Source organism: Micropterus salmoides, unplaced genomic scaffold (assembly GCF_014851395.1).
Source record: "Micropterus salmoides isolate LMB-PRFRI ecotype aquatic unplaced genomic scaffold, ASM1485139v1 Ms_hic_scaffold_2, whole genome shotgun sequence".
NCBI lineage: Eukaryota > Metazoa > Chordata > Actinopteri > Centrarchiformes > Centrarchidae > Micropterus > Micropterus salmoides.
The window spans coordinates 7,198,865-7,221,364 of record NW_024041150.1 but is presented as its reverse complement, the minus strand read 5'-3'; the positions used below and the strand labels follow the sequence as shown (position 1 = coordinate 7,221,364).

Below are 22,500 nucleotides of genomic sequence, written 5' to 3'. Positions count from 1 at the left end.
ATCGAGGTTCCAGGTGAGCCGAGGTGAAAACACTGCAGACTGATCAGAGAAGTGACAACTAATCTGTGTCTGAAATAACTTCGCTGGCAGCAGGAGTGTTTCCAGCTGAGCTGCCGCCGCCAACGTTGGTTCAGGATGCTTCAGCGGGGCGATACGGCCAGAAACACCATCAAAACATCTCATGTTCCATTTATACATGAAATGTAAAATCATCTCTCTTTTGCTGAGTGAAAATAGAAGATAGTTCATTAATAAACTTTTCTTTATGATCAGTAAATCTCGTTTCAGTCCGTTCTCTACATGATTCAAATGAATTCAATCATTAGTTGACGGTTCTGTTATTGACGAGAAGAACATCGCAGCCCGTTACAGCGGTTAGAACGTGTCACCTGGGCTCGAGCTGAACAGAGGGCTTTTAGAGAGGGGCGGAGCCTCCACTGTCCACGCTGGATTTACAACACGAGACAGAACCAGAGCGTCTGAGAAACAGAACGCAGCACGATAACCGGTCCCACTGAGGGGCCACCGGTCCGCTCTGCTTATGGAAATGGGTTTTGCAGCGAGGCGTGAAGCGGCGTCGGGGTTTGGTTCTAGATGTCCCTTCGCTGGTTCTCCAACGCCGCCCAGCTTTAACTGTATTAGCAGCATTAGCAGTAGCATCAGTAGTATTAGCAGTATTAGCAGTATTAGTACTTCTGTCTGTATTCAGTGAGTCACAAACTGACTCCAGTTCACAGCAGCTGGAGCGACTGACATGAACCAATCAGAGAACAGAAGTCACAGGACTCCTCCCCCCCCCAGCTCATCCTACCCATAATCCTCTCTGAGCAGAGATAAGCCCCTGTGCTGTGTAATCCCTTTACACTGTTCCCCTGAGGAGGACGTGAATGAATGAAAGAGATTTGAATTGTTCTTCAGAGAACCCAGTTCTCCCCCCCCCCCCGAGGACGAGTCCAGGACGGCACTTAAAACCCAAACATTTGGTCTGTTTGACCAAATAAAGTCAAACGATGACGAGAAAAAAACACCAGAACCAATCAGAACCAGAAGCGACCCGACCTCACGTCACCCCTTCCTGTCAGTTCACCTGCAGAGCCACCGGGTCTGAACCTGAGGAGCTGGATCAGTCTGCACAGACAGAACCAGACGCCTTAAAGAAATCCAGAGTCTGAGAGGGACCTCTTCAGCTTCACGCCGCTCTGCAGGAAGGAGACCATCAGCATGGTGCCTGAACAAAGTACAGTACCGCCGCCAAGCAAAGGTACTTAATAATCTGTAGAAGCTTTGAATAATAAAATCGTTAGCTGAAGCCCTAATCAACAATAAACACAGTTAAAAACAGACAAAAAAACAAAAGCAATCTAGCTACCTAACCATAGTAGAAGAACAAAGATCGGGACAACAAATCAGCAAAATAAAACGGGCAAAACGCTCTTATTCTGAAATGCTCCATGCGGATATGTAGCGTTAGTAAGTGGGTGACAATAAATCGATACGGCAATATATCGTTGTGCATTTTTCCATGATACTGAATCGATATTCCAGCCCAACATATCAATACATAATATTAATTTAAAAAATAGCACTTTGACGGTTAGCTCAAGGCTAACATATAATGGGAATCTCCATTAACGTGCTAACGGACATTAGCATCGCGAAAATACAATCTTAACCTAAACTCACATGCTGAACGTCCTGAGTGACACACTGTGCAAATAAAGCCCGTGTTTCCTGAGCTCTGTTTGAAATTAAAGAGTTGCTAACTTCACCGTCTTGATCTGCTGCTCTCCACACAGACCAGCTACAGCAACCCCAAAGGGTCAAAAGTCAAACCCAATATTCCCAGTGGCCTAAAAGAGCGCAGTAGGAAGAGAGGGGGCAGCACGCCGCTGCGTCGCCCAACACTTATTAACATAATGTGATGTACAGATTAGACTCAGGTGCTGCTCAGCAGTTTGTATTTGCAGTAAAAAAATTCAGTGAATTTGCATTTTGTGCCTTTTACAAACAAACAGTTGGATATCGTGATGCATCGCTTTAGGATTGTCAAGCAAATCGATTATCGCAGAATTACTGTATCGTGATAATATCGTTATCGTGAGCCGTGTATCGTGTGGTACGCAGCGATTCCCACCCCTAAAGGTGCGTTCCCACCGAAAGAGAATCCAGCGTTTTGGGCGGCTTGATTAGACAAAGTCAATGCAAAGACTAAATAAGAAAACATAACGCCACAGGCGGCGCCATTATCCCACGTTTTCCTCCAGTACGTTTGTAGTAATTGTACACGCCCCGTGCCCACTCTGAGCAGGTCGGAAACACAAGGACGACAACGCCATGAATCTGTAAGTGCACGACTGTTTAAAAGGGGTCAGATGTTTAATTAATCGCCGTCTTCACGATTAGCTCATTGTGTTCTTTAAAATCGCAATTTCCATTTGAAAACGATTCATCGTTCAGCCCTCGAACACAAACGTTCAGACAAACTTTAAATTAGGAAGAAAAATAAACCAAATATATAAAAGTGGGCGGAGTTTAACAAAATCTAGTTATTATAATTAAATCCATTTAAAACGCTTCAGAAAAGGCTGACCCGCTGAGAAGTGTCACCGGAGGAACGCCGCCACCAACACTCAGAGGTGAATCACTTCCTGCTGATGTGAGCCAACAGGAAGTCAGCCGGCTCGCCCACAGGAAGTCCAACACACCCAGGGTTCAACCACGTCACAGAGGAACAGCAGGTCTGAAGGGCGAGTCGCTGAGTCGTATCGTAAACGTCACATCCTGCGAGTCACCGAGCGGCAACAAATATGGGGGCTGCGTTTTCTCCACGCAGCCGCCAGACCTTCACCGTCAGCTCTACACGGAAACGTGAATATTGAGCAACCAGCTGATCACTGAAACTATTTCAAAGCTCGTAAGATTTAAAGGCTCCAACAGATCTGTGCCGGTTCTTCAGGGTTCTGGTTCTGGACTTGTGAACATTAATCAGGTAATCTGAGATTATCAAAACTGCAGCTTCAAGAAAAACAACTGAACCAGTGGCCCCTGAGGGTCTGAGGCCCCTGAGGGTCTGAGTGCCCAGTTGGTAATCCAGCCTTGTGATTGGCTGGAAGTGCAGGTGTCTCTCTCACACGGTGATGTTCAGAAACCTGCACCGAGTTTTAGTGCCGCCCTCAGTTCTGTCTGGCAGGCTGACGGGGGGACAGACACGACAGGCACCGCGGGGCTCTCTCCGCCCCGACACCGGGCCGAACCGTCCCTGAAGACCGCACAGACGCCGCGCTCCCCCGGCCCGTTACACCGAGATAAACCCGCTCAGACCTGCTGCGGGTCTGACCGTGGCCCAGTTCCCCGCACACCGAGCTGCACCCAAACTGTCACACACCGAATAAAGCGACACTTCTTCGCCGCTCACCTGCACACACGGCTCCAGAACTACGGCGAACCGGGTCAGCGCTTACCTGCGAGGCCGGGCAGCGCGGCTCGGGCCCGGGTTTATCTCCGCAAACAAATCCCAGACAGCGGAGAGGAGAGGAAACTTTAGCCGGAGCTCCGCTCTCTTCCTCCGGTGGGGCGCGGAGGGAGGAGGGAGGGAGGGAGGGAGGGAGGAGGAGCGCTCCGAACCGATCCGAGGCCGGGGAGGAGCGCTGAGGTCCGGCTGGGAAGGAGCTCCGAACTGCGGCAGCGGGCCGCGGGAGGAGAAGCAGCCGGCGGAGACGCTTCGACTGACGGACCGAGATCCGCTCAGAGCCGCTCGGATAAAGTTGATCTGCTGCCCTGCTCAGCTGTCGCCATCTTTACCCGCGGGGCATGACGGGTAATCCTCAGGAATCCCGAGCCCCCCTTTAACACCTCCCGCACCCTGCCCCCCGTCACACGTACTGCGTGCTGACGTCACACACCTTAATCTGTGGAAGTGCTCAGGTGGAGCTCAGGGTGGATCAATACTGTGAGCAAGTATTCTGCTACTTTACTGAAGTACAAGTACTCAGTACCACCTCCAGAGAGGTACTGCAAGCACTGCATCACAGTTTTACTTCAGTATCACCAGCCACATGTATTTAAAGTGAGTTCAGTACAGTATTTGAGAAAATACGCTTTTCTTCAGTTTTTTACTTTACTCAAGTACTTGTGTATTTCCATTTTCTGCTACTTCAAACTTCAAACTACTGCACTACATTAATCTGACAGCTGTACTTTTACTGCAGTACTGTGCTGAATGCAGGACTCGTGTATATTATGGAGTATTTTCCCTCGCGGGTTAATCAGAGATTTCCATTTATTTAAATAAAGTCACAGAGATTTACTGTCGTCGTCTGCTGCAAGACTCACCTGAGACACCTGAGACTCACCACAAACTCACCTGAGACACCCGAGACTCACCTGAGACTCACCCGAGACACCTGAGACTCACATGAGACTCACCAGAGACTCACATGAGACTCACCTGAGACTCACCCGAGACACCAGAGACTCACATGAGACTCACTTGAGACACCTGAGATTCACCAGAGACTCACCTGAGACACCTGAGACTCACTAGAGACACCAGAGACTCACCTGAGACTCACCCGAGACTCAACTGAGACTCACCTGAGACACCAGAGACTCACCTGAGACTCACCTGAGACTCACATGAGACTCACCCGAGACACCTGAGACTCACCTGAGACTCACATGAGACTCACATGAGACTCACATGAGACTCACCAGAGACTCACATGAGACTCACCCGAGACACCAGAGACTCACATGAGACTCACCGGAGACATCTGAGACTCACCCGAGACTCACCAGAGACTCAGCAGAGACTCACATGAGACTCACTGGAGACTCACCCGAGACACCAGAGACTCACATGAGACTCACCGGAGACATCTGAGACTCACTAGAGACTCACCAGAGACTCACCAGAGACTCACTGGAGACTCACCAGAGACTCACCAGAGACTCACCCGAGACACCAGAGACTCACATGAGACTCACCGGAGACATCTGAGACTCACTAGAGACTCACCAGAGACTCACCAGAGACAGCTGAGACTCACCAGAGACTCACCAGAGACTCACCAGAGACTCACATGAGACATCTGAGACTCACCAGAGACTCACATGAGACTCACATGAGACATCTGAGACTCACCAGAGACTCACATGAGACATCTGAGACTCACCAGAGACTCACCAGAGACTCACCAGAGACTCACATGAGACTCACATGAGACATCTGAGACTCACCAGAGACTCACCAGAGACTCACATGAGACTCACCAGAGACTCACATGAGACATCTGAGACTCACCAGAGACTCACCAGAGACTCACATGAGACTCACATGAGACTCACATGAGACATCTGAGACTCACCAGAGACTCACATCAGACTCACATGAGACTCACATGAGACATCTGAGACTCACCAGAGACTCACCTGAGACTCACCTGAGACTCACCAGAGACACCTGAGACTCACCAGAGACTCACCAGAGACACACCAGAGACACACCAGAGACACACCAGAGACACACCAGAGACACCGGAGACTCACCAGAGACTCACCTGAGACTCACATGAGACATCTGAGACTCACCAGAGACTCACCAGAGACTCACATGAGACTCACATGAGACTCACATGAGACATCTGAGACTCACCAGAGACTCACATCAGACTCACATGAGACTCACATGAGACATCTGAGACTCACCAGAGACTCACCTGAGACTCACCTGAGACTCACCAGAGACACCTGAGACTCACCAGAGACTCACCAGAGACACACCAGAGACACACCAGAGACACACCAGAGACACACCAGAGACACCGGAGACTCACCAGAGACTCACCTGAGACTCACATGAGACACCTGAGACTCACTAGAGACACCAGAGACTCACCTGAGACAGACTGAACGGGAGAGAGAATAGTCAGTAGATGGCAGTAGGATCAGGAGTGTGTGTGGTCACGTGACCTGATCAGGTCTGTGTGTTCTGAGTGTGTAAATCTGTGACTGATTTGTTCATATTGATCTGGAGTTTCTCACATGTTAACAAACCTCCCTGAGCTGTTTCTGCAGTCTAACTTCAAAACGTGGCGTTTTCCTTCCAGGTTCTTGCGGCGTGTTTCTGCTCTTTTTAAAGTTGTTTCTAACTTTATTGGACGATGCAGAGCGGAGATCTGACAGACGCTGCGGCTGCAAAGCTGCTGTCTGACACAAAGTCTCTGATAAATTTAGTCAAATTTAAATTCACATGAGTCAAAACTCCCACAGAAGAACTCCAACAAGTCACCAACCAAAAACTATATTTATTAATAATTCCCTCAGTTCTGTCTGCAGGTGTTTTCTTGATTCGTCCCTCAGTTCTGTCTGCAGGTGTTTTCCTGATTCAGTTCCTCAGTTATGTCTGCAGGTGCTTTCTTGAGTCGTCCCTCAGTTCTGTCTGCAGGTGTTTTAATGAGTGGTCCCTCAGTTCTGTCTGCAGGTGTTTTGTTGAGTCAGTCCCTCAGTTCTGTTTGCAGGTTTGTTGAGTTTGTCAGTCTGATTGCGTGACTTTGTGTTGTAAAGTGGCAGACCATTCTCATCTCAGGGTGTCCAATACCAACGCTTTCAGAAAAAGTGAAGCGCTGGTATTGCTTTTGCAAATAACTTCAGCATAGTTATTTGCGCTAAAGGTACCCTTCAGCGTCTGTGTGCAACACTCCTGGATGTCCCAGAACGTTTCATAATGACCGGATGTGCTAGATACGTTCATGTTAAAAGTGTTGACGGCCCCGACGCCCCTTACCCCTACCATAACCATCACAATTGTAAGTGCCGAAACCTAAGTCATGGACTTTCTGCATGTCGACCGGCTAACCCCACAGCCTCCTTTGTGTTGCTGTGACACTAAAGGTACCTTTAGCGTCAAATAATTACGCTTTGTCACGCTTGTCCAACGAAGGTTAAAATCAAGGGCAACTTTACTTGAAGATACTGGACGTTTTGTCTTCTTCAGTTCTGACTGACTGGCAGGGAAACTCAGCTATTTAACCTCAGTGGGGTCGTTGGCCCGGGTCATCGATACCGCTGGTTCGTTAGTGTTTCTTGTTGCTGTGACGACAGTCGTTACAGTCGTTAAGACTACCTGTGGCCGAGACTGAACGACCATCGTTGGTATCTTCACCTGAGGCCAATAGGTTACGTTTGTTGAGTTTCCTGGGAAGTGATGAAAGGACAGCATTGTAAGTGGGGGATAAGTGGTGGCGTAGACCCCCTCCCCTGTTCAATGACGGCTTCTCCACCCTGGTGTAGATGCTTCCTTGACACCTCTTTCAAACCATCCATCTTCTCTGTCTAAAATGTGCACCTGGTGGTCCTGGTTTTTCACGCTCAGTTCTGTCTGCAGGCAGTTCTTGTGTCCACAGACTGTTTCAGTGAGAACTTGTCTGTTTACACAAAAACAGTCTGATAGATACAGTGAAGTTTCATATGTCAACACACCAGAACTGACTGAGGAAGTAAACGAACCAGCAGGAACAGACAACCTATGCTAGAATAAAACATAAAATAGGGTAAACGACGCAAAATAAAATAATACAAATAAAGAAATCTGCTTCTTGTCCTCAAATTAAAGCATAAAATGCCCCCCAAAAAATTAAAAGGAAGGCAAACAATTCCAATCTAAAGGGACAGACTTCAGAAAAGGATGCTGTGGTGCGTTTAATAACATCATACCAAAATCATTTAATCATTTGGTCCTTTTGAATCCATTCTCAGCAGGAGGTCACAGTGAAGGACGGACTGCATTTAAACAGCACGTTTCTACCTTAACGGACAAAAGAGCTCTACAATAACAAACTCATTCACTCTCTCACACACACAGGTGCTGGTCTGCCCACCGGGTTCACTGTGGTGCACAAGGACACTGTGACACGTGGACAGGAGGAGCCGGGGATCGAACCGCCGACACTGCGATGAATTTGTGAAATGATGATGAATTTAAGAAGTGGGTGCGCGCTGGCAGACCACCTGAGGATTAACGACCTGTCCGTCCTCTCCATCTTTATTCCACCAATCAAATCGTCGTCAAGCTCAGGCCGGACTCACGAGGACAGAAACTCACTCTGAGCAGCTGTTGGGCAGATTATCGTCTCCCTGCAGAGCGGAAAGACGAAGACAATGTCCAGCTGCTCCACAACAATGCAGACCCCCCTACTGTCCTCTGAAATGGGAGCTATGGGAGTAATGGGAGTGATGGGAGGTATGGAGAACATGCCACTAGTCCCAGCAGCTGCTGGTGTCTCTCTCACATGTTCAAAAAGAGCAACTTCAGCCAGGCAGAGCTGATCGATACTAATCAATACCTTAATCTGCAAGTGACTGGTGATTGGTTCCTGTTTTTACAGATCAGCTGACCAGCAGGAGCTCCGATACAAATATCATCAAGTCTGAGAAACTCTGACTTTCTGAAAACCAAACAAACCTGAACGCCTCACATCAGCCAATGACCGTGAATCGATGTAATCAATCAATAATCAGTGTTGATGGCCTGAGCGCAGCATGGAGCTAATGTTCTGATACCTGCTGTGGGTCAGTGAACGCCTCCTGGAGGTAGTTTCAGGGCGGCTCTGAGTGATGAAACACATTCTTCTTCTTCTGTAGAATAGTTAGTAGACGAGCTAAAGATCCATCAGGAACGATGAGAGGAGGAGAGCTGGAAGGAGCCAGCGTTCAGAAACTGCGATCAAAGGAGATGAAGACACAGAACGTTTAGAAAGTTTACAGATTTAAAGAGGAGGTCTCAGGTGATGCGTTCACAGAAATTCACTGATTATGAAATGATGAAACATTCATTCAGACAGGCCTGAGATCAGCTTCTATTAGCCAGCAGCTACGGAGGCAGCAGCTGATTGGATGAGGAGGCGAAAAGTTTCTCTCCTCGTTTCCTCTTTTCCTCTCCTCATCTTGTCTCCTCGACTCTCCGTGTTTCCTATCACTCTCTCCTCGTTTCCTCTCCTTGTCTCCTCTTCTCGTTTCGTATTCCCTATCCTCTCCTCATTTTCTGTCTTCCTCTTCTCCTCTCTCCCATCTTCTCCTCCTCTCGTCTCCTCTCTCCTCGTGACGTAAGTTAACATGTGTCTGAGGAGAAGTGACTGAAAGAAAAGGAAACAATGAAGGAAGAGGGAAGTGAACACAAGAAGAAAAGAAAGAGGAAGTGAAGGGAGCAAGGACTTAGGGAGGGATAGAAGGAAGTAGGGTAGGAAAATATGTGACTCCTGAATCTTCCATGTAAACTTCATCTGAATGTTAAGTCGGGGGATGGAGGGTCGTCAGCTGCTGTGGTGAGGGAGGGGTCAAGGCTGCCTCCCCCCTCCTCCCCCCTGGATAAACAGAGAGGCATTGTGAGGCAGGTGGTTTGACAGTTCAGAGCAGAGAGGAATCTCCCAGCTGCTTCTGCTGCAGTTCATTCAGCAGGTTAGACCCTCGTCAACTCCTCAACACCCCCCCCACTGCCAACGCCCCCCCGCCGTCTGAGCGTTGGTCGAATGGCCGGCGGTCAGATTTAGCTTCCAAACATCGTCGCAGAAAGAAGTTCAGTTTCACCAACCAGAAAACTGACACTCCTCAAACCAGCAGCCTGAACGTACCTGTGCATCATTGTTTAAATACACCATCTGAATGTAAATCACCCAAACACAAGAGTATGCACGCCTTCATATCCACCTGCCTCACGTACATAAAACAACCTGCTACATTAATCATATTAATTTCACTCTGCACTTCTCTCTTACTGTCTACAAATGTTGTTAATGTTGTTGTGGTTGGGATATGTATACAGAGAGAGTGCGGGGTGACGAGCCTCTGTGAATCATCAATATATTCAACTTTCAGTTTACGTTTATAGAAATCACAACAGGAGTCTCAGGGCGCTTTTCATAAAGAGCAGGTCTGGACTCTTTATTATATTAAATCATATCTGCCACGGTGGACTTTGCAGGAAAACTGGGTTATTGGACCCCAACGCAGACAGATTATGCAGATAAAGTAAAGTTCAAGGTTTTATTGTCCATAAATGGACGGTAGATGTAAGTCCAGGTAACATCCAGCAAGAGACGAGCACCACGGCAAACAGGCTGACGAGAGGATTAGTTGACCAGGTGAGGAGTGGGCGGAGTAGGCCAGGTGACTGCAGGGCCGAAGAGGGAGGTGAAAAGAGGGCGAAAGGGGTGAAAAGAGTTCAGCGCAGACAAAACATAGCAAAACGGTTTTTTTAATGGAAACGGTGGTTCCCTGACCATCCTGCCGTGTACGCAAGTGCACTGAATTTTCCTAACTTTTAACACGTTGTGTTTACAAACTTTTCACAGCTGATTGGGAAACACCTGAGACACCCCCACCAAATGGGAGAAAACATACCTCAAAGCCCGTTGCGGAACATTGGAAGGAAACATGTCGATCAATCTGAAAATGTTGCAAACCGGATTGCTCGCCCCAGGTGTGTGGATAGGTGTGGCTCTCAGGTGATAGTGAAAGGAGGGAAAGTTCGAGGGCATCTGGTGGAGAGCTGGAGGATGGCAGGTCTGGGGAGCCACAGAGGAAACTGTAACACATAATCACTCACAGAGACAGATAATCATATGGAAGGAAAACTATGGTCAAGATTCTAGAGGTACTTTAGGAGGTTCTAGGTGTCACTGAGGAGGTTGTGGTGGGTTTTAAGGAGGTGGTGGTTTAGTTCTTTAATAGTTATTTAAGGAGCTTCCAGTTGTCACAGAGGATAGTCTGGTAATCCTGTAGGTGGTTCCATTGGTCATTGAGGGTCCTTGCGGTTATCATCATCAACAAGTGGTTCTAAATGGTTCTAGTTGTCCTTAAGGATTTTAGTAGACACTGAGTGTGTTCTAGGGGTTCTGTAGGTGGTTCTAGGGGCCCATCAGGATGTAAATGTTGTCAGAAAGGAGGTTCTGGTGCCTGTAAGTTTATAAAGGTCAGAGGTTATAGTGTTCCTTTTAGGAGTTTCTATTGGTCCTCTAGTTTTCATAGAGGATAGTCTGGTGATCCTGTAGGTGGTTCTGCCACTGAGGGTCCTTGTCGTTATCATCATCAACAAGGGTGTTAGTGGTGCTTTTAGATGGTTCTAGTACCCCTTAAGAAAGTGCCCCTTAGTTTCTAGTGGTCCTTTAAGAGGCTTCAGAAGTCCTTCAGGCTACTAAACACCTATTGGACATTTTGGAACGACGTCTTCACAACACTGAACAAAGGACTATTCTGAGAATGGAGATGTCATTCGGTCTAACACTTCACAATCAGATGTCTAAAATCTTCTGGAGAGATTCTGATTAAATGAGCCTTGATGACCTTGTATTGCTGCCGTCACGCCACAACCGAATCAGTGAATCATGCAGAGAGTTAATCGTGTTTCCCAGCATGCCGTCTGTCTCTGAATTGCCTCTTCACTCTCACCTGAAGATATTTAAAAGGCTGCACCTCGTTCCAGGTGAAGACGAGTCTCAGCCTGCCGGGCCGAGAGGCGCCTGCTGATCAGAAGTCAAATCTGATTCACTTACAGAAGCCTCTTTACCTCTTTAACAAACACAGACGTGCAGAAACACGAGCAGATGGGAGTGAGATGGCGTCTGCTGTCGACACAATCGGCCTGCTGAGAGCTGATATACACACACAGTGTTCAGACATAACAGATCTGTGTGGATTATCAGATACAGGAAGAGTGTCCTGGACAGATAGCAGAACATCCTAGACGAGCGACGTTATCAACAAATAGGAGACACAGACAGAGACAGAGTGAGAGAGTCTCCTCAGGGACAGGAAAACTTCCTGCAGGCAAAATATCAGAACGCAGGAATGTTTTATATACAGAGATGCAAATAGCAACTGAGATATACAGCAAGCTGTAACAACAAACTTATTAAACAATGAAGAACACCTGAGGTTCTGTCAGCATCCCATCACCACACTATGAAGAAACAACATCATGAGGATTTCTCTATTGTCAGAGTCTTCTAGTCTGATGGACGCGTTGACTCGGACTTGTCTTCATCTGATGTTTTGACTTTGTCTGGTGGTAGATGTTCTGACTCAGGCTTGTCTTTGTGTGGTAGATGTTTGACTTGGACTTGTCTTTCCTACTTGGACTCATCTTTGTCTGGTAGATGTTTGACTCAGACTCGTCTTTGTCTCGTGGGTGTTTTGACTTGGCTTGGCTTTATCTGGTAGATGTTCTGACTCGGACTTGTCTTTGTCTGGTAGATGTTCTGACTCAGACTCGTCTTTGTCTGGAGATGTTTGACTCGGACTTGTCTTTGCTGGTAGATGTTCTGATTTGGACTCGTCTGTCTGGCTGATGTCGGACTTGTCTTTGTCTGAAGGATGTTCTGACTCGGACTTGTTTTTGTCTGGAAGATGTTTGACTCAGACTAGTCTTTGTCTGGTAGATGTTCTGACTCCGACCCGTCTTTGTCTCGTGGGTGTTTTGACTCGGCTTTTCTTAAGCCGGTGAATGTTCTGACATGGACTTGTCTTTGTCTGGCAGATGTTTTGACTCAGACTTGTTGAACTACAGGAGAACAAGTACTGAATTTACAGTTGTGTACATTTCTTCTTGTTTGGTTCCAGACTCGGACTCCCCTCAGCTGCTCCTCCTGACAGCAGCGTCACACATGTTTAACTTTAACTGTGAAAGTGTTAGAAGTGACGCTGTCAGTGTTTATGAGTCCAGTCAACACGTATTAACACTTGACTGTCTCGACTGAACACACACACAGAGTCAATGTGTGTGTTTGTGATCAGATTTAATTTAACACCACAGCTATCTGACAAACAGCAGGAGACCACGCAGCACACACACTCTGCAGGATATATGTGTGTGTGTTAGGGTCAGACCCTGCAGAGAGGGAGTGTGTTAAATGAAGAGGGAGGACGGGTGGAGGACGGGTCTCCTTGTCGTCTGTCTGCAGCTTCAAACAGAAACTCACTCTTTAAAATAACCTGCAGGGGAACAGAGTGTGTGTTTGTGTTGAAGGGCAGCTGAGAGCGAACACACTAAGTGGAGTTGAGCTGAATATTAAGGAGGTTTGTGACCGAGGAGGAATCTGTCAGATGAAGGTAAGAGCACTTGGAGTTTGTTTCAGGGAAATTAAATGTAAAGTAAAGCAGCGACTCCTAACCCAGGACCCCCCCCCCACACACACACACACTGCTGTAGTGACATACAGTGATTTGTCAGTATTTTTATTTTTTTTAATTGTTGAGCTACATTTGCCCAGAGGATTTAGAGACTAACCTGAGTATAGTATTAACAGCCTGTAGTGTGTACTGCTTTGTGATTACTGCAGCACATTTACTTAAACTATGTAAATGAATAACTAAGTATCTACCTGAAGCCAGCTTTAACAATCTTACGGTATTACAGTATTGCTACTTTTAACTACTCAGTATGTGTTGGTGTCAGTGATACCTGCCGTGGTATTACCACAAACCAGCGTTTCTTTGAGCTTCATTTAAAGTGACAAATATTTATTGTATACCACCGCTGTGACGTTCACTGAGGGGTGTGACTCGTCACAGTCTGGTGGGGGTTTTGACTCGGACTAGTCTCAGTCTGGTAGGTCTTCTGACTCGGACTAGTCTCAGTCTGATGAGTGTTCTGACTCGGACTAGTCTCAGTCTGGTGGGTGTTTTGACTCGGACTCGTCTCAGTCTGGTGGGTGTTTTGACTCGGGCTCATCACAGTCTGATGGGTATTTTGACTCGGACTTGTCTCAGTCTGATGGGTGTTTTGACTCGGGCTTGTCTCAGTCTGGTGGGTGTATTCACTCGGGCTCATCACAGTCTGATGGGTGTTTTGACTCGGGCTTGTCTCAGTCTGGTAGATGTTTTGACACTTACTCGTTTCAGTCTGACTCATGTTTTGACTTGGACTCGTCTCAGTCTGGTAGATGTTTTAACTCGGACTCAGTTTGTCTGTAAACGGGAAACCCGTCTATGGGGCTTAATGAAGGACGCTATCCAGTTGCATTATGCTATATGTACGATGCAATGAATTTGGACTAACGTCAGGATATCTCAGGATAAATTAGATTTAATTTGTGTCTCACAATAACGGCTGCTTTACAGAAGAGACACTGTGAAGCTGTTTGATCAGTGAAGAGTCCAGCAGATCTTCTCTGACAGGGTTTACTTCCTGTAGAGCCTTCAGCTTCAGACCTGCTGCTGGTTTAGCCTAACATCTGACTCGCTCGCCTCCAGCAGTCTGTAAAAACCACTCCATAAATACCAGCACTTCAAACTAAAAGCTCAGCGTGACTGGAGGGCTTCAGATGAGGACAGAGAGAGTGGGTCTTTGTCCTTCCTGCCAAGTCAATTTTATTTATATATGACATGATAATCACCATCTGCCTCAGGGGTCTTTACAGTCTTGACCTCCCTCTGTCCTCAGAGCCTCGATTCAGATAGACAAACTCCCCAAAAACCCTTTAACAGGAGAAATGTTAGAAAGAGCAGCAGCGGATGATCTTCTCCAGGCGGACAGACAGGAAGTAGACAAAGTTATGAACCGATTACAACATATTTGAAGCTGAAACAATAAACTGTTTCAGGTATTTTTACACAAAAATGAATTAACTGATGAATCAGTTAATTAATCAGTTAGAGTCGTTTTATGCTCCATATATCTGGAACAAACTCTCAGAAAACTCCAAATCTGCTCTCTTAATCAAGACTGAAGACTTAGCTTTTTACCGCTGCCTTTTATTAAATTATATGTAAGGCTGTAAATAAATTACATTGGAACTTTCACTGTCCTGTTTTATTTTAAAAAAAAGAAAAAAAGAATGTAAACTTTTTTATGTTTCCTTATGTCGCTTGTATGCTTTATGTAAAGCACTTTGAATTGCCTTGTTGCTGAACTGTGCTTTACAAATTAACTTGCCTTGATTCAGTCTTAGTATAAGAGATAATTGACGACTTAATTAATTGACTAATTGTCGGAGCTCAGTTTTTATACACCACTGGGTAGTTAAATGCACCATGTTTTAAAAGCTAACGCAGTGCTGTAAAAAGTATATTTCCTCTGAGACGCGGGGGAGCCGAAGTAGAGAATAGCATAAAATGGAAAGTACTGCGCATAGTACTTGAGTAAACGTACGTAGTTCCTTTCCACCACTGACAATAAGTTCTTTAACTATCTAACAATCAGTTCCGATCAGTAAATCAGAATTGTTTGTTGATGCTGCAGCCTTTAGTCTCTCTCTTAGTCGACACTCAGCCAGTAAAAACCAGTTGATCCAGTAAAAAGAGCTTCACAGTAACGAACCGTGTCCCCAGTTACACCACAGAGCCCAGTTTAAAACTTGGAACTAACCCCTCAAAACACACTAAAGGCTGCCATCAGTGTGTGAGTGAATCTGATATGTAGTATAAAGCACTTTGAAGACTAGAAAGGACGAGTTCAGACCATTTACACTCACACTGTGAGTCTCTGTAAATGAGAACAGCTGATTGATGTTTTGACCCCTGATGTGAGTCATTCGTGTGAAGGACGTTTCAGTTTCAGTCTGATGAAACTCTCAGAAACATTACATGACTGCGACTCTGAATCCACATCGATGCTCGCATCCACAGCGGCCAGCTTCTTCCTCCTGTTGCCAGGGCAACATTAACCCCCCCCCCCCGCGGTGCAGAGTCAGCGTTCCTGTAAGTGGATTATTCTCCTCCTGCAGTTTTTTACAGTCCAACCTGTCAGTGCTGAGAGCTGCTGGAGCCGCGAGACACAAACAACAAAGACATTTAAAAAGGTTTTCTTCTTCCTTCCTGCCGGCAAACAATCAGCACTGATGCCAGAGAGGACAAAAGGTTCTCGCAGACCTTTTCCTGACAGTTTGTAGTTATTATTTCACTTCAGATCAGGAACTTAAACATTTCTGCAAGTTTGAGCCTGTCGGCTACAAATCCTGTTATTCGTTTTCAAATCCTCCATCGGTGCTGAGGTTGATCTGCTTCTTTCCAGGCAGCTGTTGGTTCCGCTTCATGTTTATGAAAATCCGTTTGCAGAGACTGGAAACTTCCAATCCATCACAGCCAGTGTTCAGGAAACTTCATTTTCTGTCAACGCTACATCACAATTGTTGCAAGATAACGAATAAAAGCGCATTTTGTTTAGAGCTCCTCAGAAAATCACCTCAATCAACTGAACGTTTTTATTTAACCTTTATTTAACCAGGCAAGTTAGTTAAGAACAAAAATTATTTCCAACCACGGCCTGGCAACAGGAAGAAATCCTCTTGACGATGTCACGGTACGTACATGGCCGAATAAGACAAACACAGTTTGCACTGATCAGCTATAGGTACGTGTTTCAAATAACTACTTACAAACAGCTGCAAAAGGCTGAGTAAAAGAGTGTAAATAACTGGCTTCAGCCGTACACGGTTTTACCTTCAGCTCCTAGTGTCAGAGTCCTCTCACGCGTGTGATGAGCCGAGAACGCCAAATTGTGATGGCAATTCCAGTTTTCAAATAAACAGCTCAGACACACTTGAATTTGAATTTTATTCAAGACTCACAGCAACACACATACACCGTGTACATGTATGCTTGAATGAGTGAGGAGAGCTCCGTGAGCCTGTTATTTATCCAGCTTTAGGGTCAGTCATATCGTCCCACAGAGACACATTGTCCCTGAAGTCTGGATAACACAGAGAACAGAGATATTTGACTGTTACGTTTACACAGATTCAGTGCCACATCACAGATGAGTCTCCCTGAGTCCAGGGTTACATGCAATATGTTTGGAATTCCCATTACACTACACACAGTACAAAAAGCTAGCTACAAAAAGTAAAAAAACTAGCTACAAACAATACAAAAAACTAGCTACAAACAGTACAAAAACTAGCTACAAACAATACAAAAAACTAGCTACAAACAGTACAAAAACTAGCTATAAACAGTACAAAAGCTAGCAATAAACAGTACAAAAAGCTAGCTACAAGCAGTACAAAAACTAGCTACAAACAATACAAAAAACTAGCTACAAGCAGTACAAAAACTAGCTACAAACAGTACAAAAACTAGCTTCAAACAGTACAAAAACTAGCTACAAACAGTACAAAAGCTAGCAATAAACAGTACAAAAACCTAGCTACAAGCAGTACAAAAACTAGTTACAAACAGTACAAAAGCTAGCTACAAACAGTACAAAAATAGCTACAAACAGTACAAAAGCTAGCATTACAAACAGTACAAAAACTAGTTACAAACAGTACAAAAACTAGCTACAAACAGTACAAAAGCTAGCTACAAGCAGTACAAAAGCTAGCTACAAACAGTACAAAAACTAGCTACAAACAGTACAAAAGCTAGCTACAAACAGTACAAAAAACTAGTTGCAAACAGTACAAAAGCTAGCTACAAACAGTACAAAAAATAGCTACAAACAGTACAAAAGCTAGCATTAAACAGTACAAAAAACTGGCTACAAGCAGTACAAAAACTAGTTGCAAACAGTACAAAAGCTAGCTACAAACAGTACAAAAACTAGCTACAAACATTACAAAAACTAGCTACAAACATTACAAAAACTAGCTACAAACAGTACAAAAGCTAGCTACAAACAGTACAAAAAACTAGCTACAAACGGTACAAAAACTAGCTACAAACAGTACAAAATACTAGCTACAAACAGTACAAAACTAAGTTAAAAACAGTACAAAAACTAGCTACAAACAGTACAAAAACTAGCTACACACAGTACAAAAAACTAGCTACAAACAGTACAAACAGCTAAGTACAAACAACTGCTTGCTACTCACAGTACAGCAGTTCCGACACCTGCCAAGGATAGTTGTAGCCAGCTAGCTACAAGCTGAACTGACAGAACTACACACTCTTAAGACACAAACTTTACAAACAGCTAGCTACAAAAAGTACAAACATTTTTAAAAACATTTAGCTACTAACACACACAAAAAGCTAGCTAAGAATCAGTCAAATGGCTTGCTGAAATAGTGCTAACAGTTAGCTACCATCACGACTGGAATCAATGACAAAGGACTCAAAAGCAAGACTAGAGACAAACAGCAGGGATGGGATGCTCGATACTGATGTGTCGACGCTGTGTCGAGATACCGAAGCTCAGAAACACCGCTTCAAAGCGTGGTTCAAAACGTCAATGTCACGTGACCGCAGTGAAGCGAGGCTTCAGGTGAAAGGTGGCCGCTTGATTCACAGTGTTTGGAACAAACCAAACACCGGCCTCATTTGACAGATTGGTTCCAAGGACACACAAATCCTTTGATTTATTGGAGCGACCTGCTTTAGTAGTTCCCCACCTGTAGGCCAAAAAATACTTTTTGCCAGCAACAAATGTTCCATGATGTGACCAAATTTTTCCAAGGCTGGGGATGTCAATTATGAAAAAAAACCTGACTCAGCCACAGCTGAATATTTCTGAATAAAATTCTTGACATTCTTGAAGACTTCACCCTCGTAGATCAATAAAGAATTCTGACTCTGAAAATGGATAGGTTGGTGGTTAAGACATATGCTTTTAGTGTGAGAGATGTGGGTTCGATTCCCACTGTGATACATTTGTCACTGAGAAAGACACTTAACCTCTAGTTGCTCCAAAGCCGCGCCCTCTGACATAGCAATTGTGATTTGCTTTTGAGAAAAGCATCAGCTAAATGAGTGATTACTTCTGAAACAACACACAGATGTGTTTTTATTGCGATCCCCATCTGCTGACAATCTGAAAGCGTTTGTTTGTTTGTTGTATGGTGATTTCTCTGAAATCCTGTTGGTCATGTATTGATGAGACGTTTAGAATTGTAAACACTGGTCAGTCATTGTTTCAATGAAACCATTACCAAGATGTGTCGATATCAAAAGTGACCAGTAGATGTCAAGAAGAAATAAGAAATACGAATGCAGAAAGCTAGAACACTTACAGCACAGACAAAAGGGGACAGACAGATGTACACTTAGGAGATAACGAGACACAGGTGATATAAATCAGTGCAATGCAGGTAATCACACACGAATTCAGAATCTGAAATGAGAGTATAGCAAATTAAAACAAGGAAATACTAACTGAAAACAAGAAAAACAGAACTTAATCAGCAAGATTTACATACAGAACTGCTCTACAAAGTTAGCATAACAAACTGCTAGCTACTTACAACTGATTAGCAACAAACTGTTAAACCGCTAAAACAAATACTGTTTTGACAACCACAGCAGAGACAAAATAAATGGCCGACCTCTGTGACCTCGAACCGCCGTCCGTATGATCATTGGACGAGCCGCTCAGGAGGTAGATTTTTAAAGACTTCCCGCCACCTGCTGAGCATTAACTGTGAGTGACTTGTTTTTATTATTAGCTTTTCTTCTGGATGGCCGGTTGTGACCATGTGAGGAATTAGCGAGCAAAAAAATAAAGGCGCTATAATCAACAGAAACACTTCCTGCTGTTTTATGGAATTCAAAGAAGTAATGTTTCCCTCTCAGTAAATACAGATATAACGGCGGCGTGCGTGCGCTCCCTGCAGAGATGATTGGACTGGTTGTATTTATGTAGAAAGTGTTTGTGCTGAAGGGAGGCTTCATATCTGCTGCTGTCAGAGGAAAACATACCGGAGGGAGTCTTTAGCTGCGACTGACTGAACAGAAAATGCAGAAACCAGTAAATTAGACTCCTTTCAGCTTCAAAAAGGAGATGTGGATTTCAGAGTGCAGCCGAGGTTTTCTGCAGTAACGCCTCAGTTTGCCTCACAGGTGTCTATTCAGACGGAGGTGCAGCACCATGGTTACAGACCTTTCTGTTTTTATCACAGCGGCTCGTCCGAGTGGAAAATCTGCAGCTGCAGAGACGAATGTACACGTCAGATTGTTTGGTTGGGTGGACAAAATAATAGATGTGGACCTCCTCACACTGTTCCAGCCTGAGTTTCTCTGGAAAATCTTGAAGTTACTGCATTAACACAGACACAGCATTTCTACTTCAAACACTGTGGCAGAAGAAGTACTGCAGTTTCAAATGGAGTATTGTCTCTATGGTAGTACTTTAAACTACATTAAAGGCCCTTTCATACACAATGTGACAACTGCACTCTGAAACGCATTGAATCGAACGTCACCATCAGCAGGACGACATCGTCTGAACCCCTGAAAATAAGATGCTAAGCGATGGTGAATAAGAGGAAATAAATATCGTTCGATAAAGAGGATCAGGTTTGACTGGTGTGACAGGTGGGAAATCACAAAAGCAAAACAATGGAAGCTGAAAAACATGATTATTCATCACCTGTTATAGAAATTATGCAGAAATAATATGTTGTTGGAAAAACAGTTTCACCGGGTAAATTAACCTGTTTTCATTTTCTTTTTTTAAAATTGTATTTAAATATATATTTTTAATGTTTCCCCATGTTGATTTTTAGGTTTTGAACTTAAAGCACTTTGAGCTGCCTTGTTGTTGAAATGTCTTGCCTATTATCAGCTACATGTACTTACACTGTAATAGTAGAAGTACTCATGTTGCAGTAAAATGATCCTGTCATAGTTTCTCTATTACGTCTGATGTTGCATTTAACTCCATTAGATCCTGTGGTAATTATAACCTGCAGCAATGCATCATGGTCTATAAGATCATCATGCGTTTGAGGAGTCGCTGAAAAACAGACAAACAGCCAGTTTTCAGCTTTGTGACGAAGCCTTTTCCAGCTGATCTGAGGAGGCTTAAGAGTTTATTCAGCTGAAGGAGGAGAGGGAACTGTTCATCCTGCAGGTTATCACCAACACGTACCTCGAATACTAAGTAAATGTACTTGGTTACTTTCCAACAGTGGAGGATGGAAACCTCAGCTGGGTTTTCATTTCGTTCTGTATCGGAGGATTTATATTCTGCAAATATCTGCTGCTCAAGAATGCACAAAGACACAAGTGTGTGTGTGTGTTGAAGCATTAAATTGACCACCTGTTGCCATCCATTCTCAAACACACACACTCCCCTCATTCTTTTCTTTCTCAAGCAAACACACTGAAGGGGGAATATCTGTGTGTGTGTGCTTTGGTATGTAAGTGAGGAAGACACACACACACTCAGTAATCCAGGCATGTCAGTTCCTGTCTTTGCGGAGGTTGTGTTCGTCGCTGTAATCTCTGGTAAAAATGATCCTGCTCGTTGTTTCCCGCCGCCTGCCAGTCGAGTGTGTGGGCAGAGCGACCTGAAGGTCCGTCGCTACAGCAACAGGCTGAACAGGAAGAAGAAGAAGGAGAAGAGACAGACGCAGAGAGGGAAACTCACAACATGAAGAGGTCTGGCAGCAGAACGCAGGAGGAAACCTGAAGAGATCAAATCAGCAGAAGAAGAAGGAGGAAACGAGAACAGGAAGCGGCCGCACACCGTCAGCAGGTAGGAACAGGAAGCCAGACGCAGGTCACATGATTTAAAGTTCTCGCTGCTGCAGGTCCAGGTGCTGACACAGTTCTGCAGCGGTCTGCAGAAACAGGTCCAGGTCGTGTTTAGCTTAGCTTAGCACAAAGACTGGAAGCAGAGGGAAACTGTTAGCGTGGCTCCCTCAGAAGAGAAACTCTGATTTGTAGTTTCTACAGGCAGCTGGTTGAGTCCAGAGACCTGCAAGTGTGCTCAGCTGCAGCAGACACAAAGTCCCCCGAGGTCAGGAGGTCAGGGTGGAGGACCGCTGGTCACTTCCTGTTTCCTACTGTCACCATGTGATTCTTTTAGCCACCGTCGTTCAGTGAGCAGCGACAGAGCGAGTCTCTGGTGGAGAATCAGCAGCTGAATCTGCAGCTTCACGGAGCTTTTTAGTGACTTTCAGCTCGTTTATCTGTCCGGCTGCAGCTTCCTGCTCTGGTTCATTCTCAGCGTTCTCAGAGTGTCGTTCTCAGAGAAGAAGAAACTGAACGTAGCCGCCGTCCACGAGCTGCTCAGTCTACACGTTCTCTTCCCAGCTCGTCAGCTCGGCGCTGCTTTTAACTCCCTGTTTACCCTGTAGTGTCGTTTTTAGCACGTGTAGGGCTCCGTGGTCCAGTTAACTACTATAAATATGCAACATCCGGTTAGACTTTCAAAATAAAACTAGTAGTTAACATGAAACGTCATAATTTGGTTAGGTCCAGGGGGCCGTTCCTCGTGGGTCTATTTCATGTAGCCGGCTATGTAAAAATGATAAAATATTCTTTGTGTGGTTCATCAACAGTGATAAATTATCCTAAAGTGCCGCGAGGTGCGAACAACTCGGCACAACACCAGTGAAGCCGGAGCTCAGTCTCTTCAGCAGGTGTTCCTCTGCTGCCACTGCACACATGCACACTGACGCCCCAGGGTTAGGGTTACAATTTGGGATTTATTCACTTAAACATTTATTGAAAGTTTTATTCTTTTTACATGTTTATTTACAGCATTAAAGGTTGAAATGTATATTGTAACAGGCTGTATATTAACTTTGGGAGAAAACTGTTAGTTCCATGTAAAATCAGACA

The 22,500-nt window shown here is 45.0% G+C and overlaps 2 protein-coding genes across 4 annotated transcripts in view; one reads left to right on the top strand and one right to left on the bottom strand.

The window, feature by feature from the left end:
* The window catches only part of LOC119911348 (tight junction-associated protein 1-like), a 31,726-nt gene extending 27,894 nt beyond the window's left edge, over nt 1–3,832 (bottom strand). The window contains exon 1 of one of the 2 annotated variants that reach the window (XM_038730214.1): nt 3,462–3,832. The gene's annotated coding sequence lies outside the window, so the exon portion shown is untranslated. The remainder of the gene's footprint in view (nt 1–3,461) is intronic. The other variant, XM_038730213.1, reaches the window with a different exon arrangement.
* The window catches only part of LOC119911377 (G-protein coupled receptor 4-like), a 286,949-nt gene that overhangs the window by 208,502 nt on the left and 55,947 nt on the right, over nt 1–22,500 (top strand). The window lies entirely within an intron of this gene.